Source organism: Lactuca serriola, chromosome 4 (assembly GCF_051521515.1).
Source record: "Lactuca serriola cultivar US96UC23 chromosome 4, Lser_US96UC23_V15, whole genome shotgun sequence".
NCBI classification, from domain to species: domain Eukaryota; kingdom Viridiplantae; phylum Streptophyta; class Magnoliopsida; order Asterales; family Asteraceae; genus Lactuca; species Lactuca serriola.
Window position 1 is genome coordinate 177,985,936 of NC_136411.1, and position 8,912 is coordinate 177,994,847.

Sequence of the window (8,912 nt, forward strand, 5' to 3'; positions counted from 1 at the left end):
TTAGTGGGGGTAACTTTACAAATGGACTATTATTTACCTTGAAATTCAAGTTGGGCTTATATGTTTAAACATATTTTACAAAAAATAAATAAATAAAATAAAATAAAAAAACATAAAAAAAGAAAAAAAAACAAAAAACAAAAAACAAAAAAGGCACTATCTTTTTGGAATGAAAAAACGTTATTAATTGGTATTTGATTGATGTTGCTTAAATTGGTCTCGGAATTTGTTGATATGTATTCTATGCCTATATTTTTTTTTTTTATAGTAAAGACTAGTTGTAAGATCCGTATCTTATATAGGTTGGATAAAAACAAAAAAATTAAATATGAAGGGTTAAATAAAAATTCATTTAAATTTGAATTTTCTTATTTGAAATTTAAAATTTAAAATTTGGATTTAAATGGAAACATATTAGATATTATATGATTAGTAATATTGTAATTTATTGGTTATTTTTAATTAAGTAAATTATTAATTGAGGTGTAAATATGATGTCTTAATTAAGAAAAGATTTTAAGAAAATGAGAAAATGACAAATGGAAAAAACATTTATTCGAAAATACCAAAAAATGACATGTGTCCAAGTTAATGAGAGAGCGACACATGGCAAAATTATTTTGATTTATTAGGGAGGATTGTTACTAAATTACTAGAGATGTTTAGAGTCGTACTTTTTAGAGTGGTTAAGCAGATGATTGAAAATTATCTAGGAAGGCTTCCTCGCTTCTAAAGAGTAAAGATAAATGAGGGTTTGATGTTGGCAACTTGCCGACATTTAGTATGTCGCTTCAAAATGAGATGCGGATTTATTACCCAAGATAAAACGATTTAGTGCAAGTCATTAATTCTCCCCAAAGTGAGGTGCATGATTTTGGTTCATGGCAGTTCGAATATGTGAAAGTGTTGTTTGGAATATATTTTTGGTGTATTAATCCAATGCTTGAAAAGCATATAATCTTACATGATAATTTGAGAAAATGAAAAATTTTATAAGCCAAACCAGATTCTGTTTTATAGAATGGATAAAGAATACAAGCAGAACATTTAAAAGAGAACCTAGCTAGAAAAGAGGAATAAACTAGGAAACTCAAACAAAGGAAAAAAATAGAAGATATGACAGAATATATCCTTTACTCCCCCTCAAGATGAGCATGGAGATTCCAAATGTTCATCTTGACAAGAAGAGAGTGTAGCCTGTCTGAACCCAGTGGCTTGGTGAAAAGATCTGCGAGCTGATGATGAGTGTGGAGCCAAGTTGGAGCTATTTCTTTGGTCTCTACTCTTTCACGAACAAAGAAGCAATCCATCTCCACGTGTTTAGTTCTTTCGTGAAAGATAAGGTTGTGAGCAATGTGTTTGGCGGACTGACTGTCACAAAAGAGTGGAGTGGCTTTTCGAACATTTATGCCAAGTCCTGACAATAACCAACGAACCCATAAAATTTCACTCACGGTGGTGGCCATTGCCCGATATTCTGCCTCAACAGAGGACCGGGACACAACTGACTGCTTCTTTGACTTCCATGAAATAGGTGCGCCACCCAAAACCAACAAATAACCTATCCTAGAACGTCGAGAGTAGGGGCAACCAAGCCAATCAGAATCACTATAAGCCATCAAATCTAGTGACCCTTCTCGGGGTAGAAGAATACCTTGACCCAAGCTCGTTTTGAGGTATCGCAAGACATCCATCGCTGCATGCCAATGATTAGTTCTGGGGTCTGAAACAAACTGACTCAGAACATTTACTGAGTAAGTGATGTCTGGACGTGTCGCTTGAAGGTAGAGTAAACGACCTACAAGACAACGATATGTGATGGGGTCAACACGTTCTTCCTTATCTCCTTTATCAAGTTTAAGGTTCTGTTCCATTGGAAACTTCCAAGGTTTGCAGCCAAGCATGCCTGCATCTTCCAAAATATCCAAGGTGTACTTTCTTTAGCTCAAAACTAAACCTTATTTGGTACGTGATACCTCGATGCCCAAGAAATACGTTAGGCTACTAAGATCTTTAACGCTAGACCGAGCATCAAGGTCGGATTTGGTGCTCTCAATCTTTGTTGTGTCAATACCAACAATAATGACGTCGTCGACATAGAGGAGAGCCGCAAAAAAAGTTGGTCTTGGTTTTGTAGACTAATAAGGAGTGATTTGCATGCAAACGTTTGAAGTCCATATCTCGTAAAGCGACCGTGAATTTGTAATACCAGTTTCGACTAGCTTGTTTCAAGCCATTCAAGGATTTTTTTAGCTTGCACACCCGATTTTCGCCTTCCTTAATGAACCCTTGGGGTAGTTTCATGTAAACATCTTACTCGAGATCACCGTGAAAGAACACGTTGTTCACATCCAATTGGTGAATGATCCAGTTGTTTTTTACGGCTAAAGTTAAAAGAATCCAAACAGTGACCAATTTGGCCACAGGGGCGAAGGTATCATGGAAGTTGACGCCCTCCATTTGTGTGTAGCCCTTTGCCACAAGACGAGCCTTGTGTCTTTCTGTGGATCCGTCGGGATTGAATTTTATTTTATAGATCCACTTGGAGTCGATGGCACGCTTTCCTTCCAGTAAGGTAACAAGTTCCCAGGTGTTATTTGCTTCTAACGCTTGAACTTCCCTTTTCATTGCGTCACGCCATTCCGGATTTTGAGCTGCTTGTTTAAAACTTTTGGGCACATTATGGGTAACAATAGCAGCTAGAAGAGCCTTGCGAGAACAAGAAAAATTATTGTATGAGATGAAATTGGAAAGGGGATGTACCGTAGAAGCAGTGTGACCGGTAGTGGGAGGCGCATGATCGATCGATGGGGGCAAATTGATTTCATAGTCCTGGTAGCGGATGGGTTGGACGCACGTGCGAGTGGGCTGGACTACATTTGCTGGCTCCGAACGATTAGGGGAGCTGTCTGGGCTCGGTGTGTGTACCTGTTACTCAGTGGAATTTCGGCTTGGCATGTGGTCCTGATGCACAGCGAAATGTGGGCTTGGGACGTGAGCTGGTCGGGTTTGACTAGGTGATTCTGGCGAGGAGACTTGGGCCTCATTATTGTCACTTGCGGGTTGATTGGTGTGAGGAGTGGGTTGCAGCAAATCAGTATCCTTTCTTGTTGGAATAAATCATCAAGTTCTGAGTTATTGTTTTGTTTGAGGGTTTGCATGGGAAATTGTATTGGGTTTTGAGCATTCTAACACTCCTAAGTGTACATGCAACCCTAAATACCTTGGATCTATGTTTTCTCTATTATACATGCAAATATGAACTTCCAAGGTATTATCCTAATCTAGCATACAAAACAATGAATATAACAAGATAGAATACATACCTCTTTGATGTAGAAAGTCTTCATGAAGCTTGAGTGCCTAGTGCCCCAAGTGTGACACCTCAAATGGCTCACATAACACCAAATACACTTGGAATAACTTGAGAGAAACTTGAACACTCCTTGAAATCGTCTAGCCCTCACACTCACACATAGTGCACGATTTCTTGAGCCATATGACTCTTTTATATGGTGGCTATTAGGGTTACACCATGTAACTTGTGACTTTACCCATTCCTTATGCTCCATGGATTTTATCCTCCATGGAGCATCCATGGGTCACCCCATAGACTTAGTCCAATATAAGGAATCTTGGATCACAAGCCCACATATATAAGAATGAATGATTTACACAATCAACACATATATTTAATTAGTCTCCTTTTGATCACTTAATTAATTCCAAATTAATTCTTGATCAATACTAATTAAATAACCTTATTAATATATTAGAACTTATAATATATTAACAAACCTTAAGTGTTATTTCTCTTATTTTAGTCTATCCAAATGCATGATGCCATGCAACCCAAATGGACCATGTCGGGTCGGGTTAAGTCTTACCAATTATAGTTATGGACTTAGACATTAATCCAACAGTCTCCCACTTGGATAAGTCTAAAACTATTATTGCGTATGACTTCAAGAACTGACTGGCAATCGTAGCTCTCAAAAGCTTCTGTCGAACTCTGACCTTGTAGATGAACTCTGACCTTTGTCAATGACTTGTCCATTAGATAAGGGATCATATATTCCTCCATTCTAGATATCATATGGACTGAGACATGGATTATAATCATTCTCTCTATCCATTTGTTGTTTCCCGATTTCCGATTTATGACGACTGACTAATTGAACAAATCAAATCAGTCCTGTCCCGGTCGGGCACTTCCATTTGTCATCATCAAATCATCGAGGGGCCCACAGATATTGCTTTTATCCCGAAGATAAAAGGAATGGATAAACTTCGACTCATATGGCTTGTTCTACTACTTGTTGAATCATACACAAAGGCACGTTTTATAACACCGAGTTACCGAATGTGTTTTCGTGCAATCAATGTACAACCAACTCATAGTAACAACTCATATCTCTAGGTTTGAAGAATATAAGATATTATCGTCTCATGATCACTCGTGATAAAATCCATGAAGTGATTCCAATGAGCGTAGGTTGAATCCAATACTCAGAAACTATGAGCACTCATGAGTGTTGTAGCCCTTTGTCCAACATCTTAGACCTCTACAAGCCAACCCATGACATTCTTGATTCATATCTACTTCCAACATATAACCGACTGTGGATGGTTTGAATAACGTAGTCATTCCGGAAGAATAACCTAGTTTATTCTGGAAGTCAAAACATGCAAAATGAAACACAAGAATAATTGAATCCAATATGGTATCAAAACCTATGAACATAAATAAAACACCTTTTATTTATCACCATACGATTCAACATTATTCATTGTATACTGTTTCATCTATCAACTTTATTCTTGAATTTAAAACAATAGTTGTCCCATGCTCCAAGCATGTACACTATGTTTTCTAAAACTAGTCATGTCATACACCAAGTATGCATACTATGTTTGTATATGATCTTTACTTTGTGAAATAGATCAATTGAACATAACTCCAATGATCCTCTTTTCACAGTCCCAAATCCTTACTACAAATGCAAAAATTCCAAATTCATGCGATTTACTGAAATTTGTTAGATTCTAAACTTATATGCATTGATCCTCTTGTAATGATTATGCACAAAGTCACACGGACTTGACAACAAACATTATAAAGTATTCCAAAGGAGATCAACTCCTTGGAAACATCCTTCTTGCATTAAGATTCATTTTGACTATCACTTCTGAACAATAGTTGCCTCCTTACAGATTATGTCAATATGGTCCTTCCAGAATTATCACTATACTTCCAACTGTCCTTGAGCACCCAATCTTTGGTAAACCTTAGATTGTCCTCGACAATTGATTAATCCTTTTAGTCATATCCAATTCTAGACCTTTTCCCTTCTTAATGCCCCAGGCATTTGGAAAATTTAAGAAAGGATGAATATAGCACATGTAATCGATCCTATATCCGAAGCATATGGGAAACGATTCATGATGTCTCACATGAAGACTAAAACAGTCTTTTTCTATAACATTTCCATTTCTATTTGCCAAGTTCTCATAATTCAGATTATAAAAAGGGATGTCGTAATCATAATTGAATTTTAGAACGCAAATAATGGACCCATATACAGAATTTTCTTATGTTGAGCCATTCCAACATGAAATTCATATATATATATATATATATATATATATATATATATATATATATATATATCCTTGACTAAATACGATTAAAACCTCAATCTAAGCTTTTAGATTTGAGATGAAGTATAATTTCCTCTCCCTTAATTATAGCAAAACAACTCTTTCCCAATTGAAACTTTTGTTTTTTATAATTAACATTGCTAACTTGAAATACTTATCATAATTATCATGCTCCCACTAACATGATGATTATTAGCATGACACTTATGCTCCCACTAGCTTTGACATGTACTCAGAAATCAGCTGACTTTCTTACCAAAGTTCAGATTTCTGATACTAGATTGTTTTGCTAAAACTTTATCAAAATCATACACCTTCCCTTAGATAGCTCATAGGTGTGTCTAAACAATTATGAAGAGGGATGCCGTAATCATAAGGGTTAGACCTTTTTGCAACTTCTCACAAGTCCAGGTTAGTGTGCCGGTTAACCACACACGCTCCACTAACGACTTTGAGAATGAAAATATCGCAATTTCTATCTAGCTAAAATCTACTTAGTGAAAGTGTTTCCTCACCATCATTTTCATTAATCGGAGAGAAACCTTATGACACTTAGATTTTTATGGTGTATGAGTTCCTACCCATATGAATTTGTTGAAACCATAATCACAAGACAAGGATAATGACAAATCCAAACTCATATGGATTGAACTCAATCTTAATTTCTTTCCACCTGACAGCTCAAGGGCTTGCCATTGCTTCCAAGTTGTTGTGCAACCAATTAAGAACCATAAAAACTCATATGTAAAGCCAACTTTAACTGGAATGGGCACAGAATATGTCAACATGATAGGTTATAAACCTCAAGTCGTGTGCTAGTGAAGAACTTCAGGTTTTATTCTTGATTAGTTCTTGAGACTTTCAAGACCTTTAAGACTCCCACTGTCCTCTTGACCTATAAGACTCCCTTGTCAAACATCCAAGAGATAGTGCGGATTCTAATCAAGACAAACACTTCACATAATTGGCCTTAGTTGGTCTTTGTTTTATCCAAAACATCACAACTTACCAATTTCAAATGTACAAGAGAAGGAAACTTTGACTCTTACATTTGACAAGTGTTTTAAACCTTCTTTAAGACATGTCACTCAAATTACAATCTTGGAGTATGACTCTAAGACTTGTATTGGAACGAGGTATGACTCATCTTCTTGATTTAACCACTTCAACAATTCAAGTTCCCTCTTCTTAGTCATAAGAATGCACTAAGATTTCCTTAGAGAACTAATTGTGCTATGGTTTCTTAATCATTAAGATGATCACAAAACTGATACTAAAGTACTCTCCCATCTTTTCAGATTTGAGAAACTTTTATCCTTCTGCCTAATTTGATTCTTCTTATTCGCTCTGCCATACATTGGAACCTTTTCCAATGTCTCAGAGATACACATAAGCTTGTAAGTATAATCATATTTACTGAGCTTTAGTAAACCATGACAAATAGTCTTATCGATCTTTTGTGGTGGACTTGACCAGTGCACAAGAACGTGTACTCGATCCATTAGTCCTTCACTTGACTCACTCATCCATGTGAACAAGTAGTTAGTCTTAATTTTTTTTTTTTCAATGCTTGAAAGTTCTCATTCATCATGCTATACAACTTGCATGATTCCAAGTTTCTATCCAACTGAAACTTGGGTGATGAGAATCTTTCCTTATTTGGTAAATTTAGACACTACCACAAATGAAAGAATCAAATTCACTTTCCAATATTGCTATCAGTGGAATCTTATAAGCAACAACTTTTCACAAATGCCATTGTAAGGATACTTAAAATAAATAAAATCAAAACTTTTTTCTTTTATTTTAAAACTTTGCAGAAAACTTATCCTTACAATCCATATGAAAACCTTGTTGTTATCTATTCCTAAGCAATATAAATATCACAACTCTTAAGTAATAGCCCAAAATTCTGATCACCAAACCATGCGATTGAAATCCATCTTCGCGATCAGAATTAGCATACACTTAATAGAGTTAGACAATGGACTTTACCTAAAATAGAGCCAAACTTATTGACTTTAACATCCTTAGGTAAATTTGGCAGCTTTGCAACCAATGCCCCTTCCTTTGGCAATAGTTACCTATGGACCCTTGATAATGGGACTATCTCCGACTTAGCCTCTCTCTTTACCATTTGGTCAACCGAGTTGACTATGGCCAATCCCTTTCCATTGGAAAGAGAGAGCTTTACTGGATATCCAATGTCATTATTGTCAATGTCCACAAGTTTTAGGAAGTTGATCTTAGCAAATAGATAAGATCATTAAGGGTCTTGTCGTAGTCTATTTCATAGGAGTCCCAAAGGAACTCACTATGTGACTTAGAAAGTAGTTGAGGCACCAACTTTCTCAACACTTTGACACCCAACTCTCCCGGCATGTCAATATGTGACTACATCTCCAAGATGTGATCACACATAGACCTTTGCTTGCCAATAGGGCTTGAGTGACAATAAAATTTTCAAGAGCTTGTGGGTTAGGGAGAATAATTGGAGTAGGTGAAAGAAGTATGATTTCCATGGGACATCATCTTCATTTAGGAAAGCTTGTTTCAAGAGATTTAGGAAGATCATAAATGTCTAAACCAGACATCTTTTTAGGAGATATTCAAGATAGTTTATTTAAAGTCCTTAATATGACACCCAATATGAAATATTAAGGCCAGGACCCAACAAACTATTTTATAACTTAGAAGAGGGATGCCGTAATCCAAGCTATAAAATATTCGAAGGTAGGTGAATGACGATTCACCAATTTCCACCAAGATAAACGAAATGTATTATTAGGCTTTAATTGGTTTTTGAAACTCCTAGATCTTTGAGATTCATTGAAATTTTCAATGGCATGTTTCAATCTCGAGTGTGCCCTTCAGGTTTTGTGACTGGGATGCCGAGGATCACAAAACAAGGTGTGAAGTAACCATGCAAATTACTTGGTACCCTTAAGTGTTTACCCCTCAATCGATGTGTCGGTTAACCACACATGCTCCATCGATACTATGATAAACATTAAGTTACCTTTTTCCTACCTTGTTAAATACGAGTTAGTGTGCCGGTTAACCACACACGCTCCACTAACCGACTTAAACAATGTGCAAAGTGTGATTTCATGGATTAGCACCTTATTCACATTTTCCTAAGTAACTAAGATTGGGTATTTATAAGAGTTTAATTAGTTACTTAGTATTTATCATTAATACTTTTAATGAAGGGAGAATTCTAGTCCTTGTCCTACCCGTTCGGCTAACGA

The 8,912-nt window shown here is 36.2% G+C and overlaps 1 pseudogene; it reads right to left on the minus strand.

Moving 5' to 3' along the window:
• Positions 1–1,133: 1,133 nt before the first annotated feature.
• Positions 1,134–1,874, minus strand: LOC145099024 (secreted RxLR effector protein 161 pseudogene; annotated as a pseudogene).
• Positions 1,875–8,912: the final 7,038 nt, after the last annotated feature.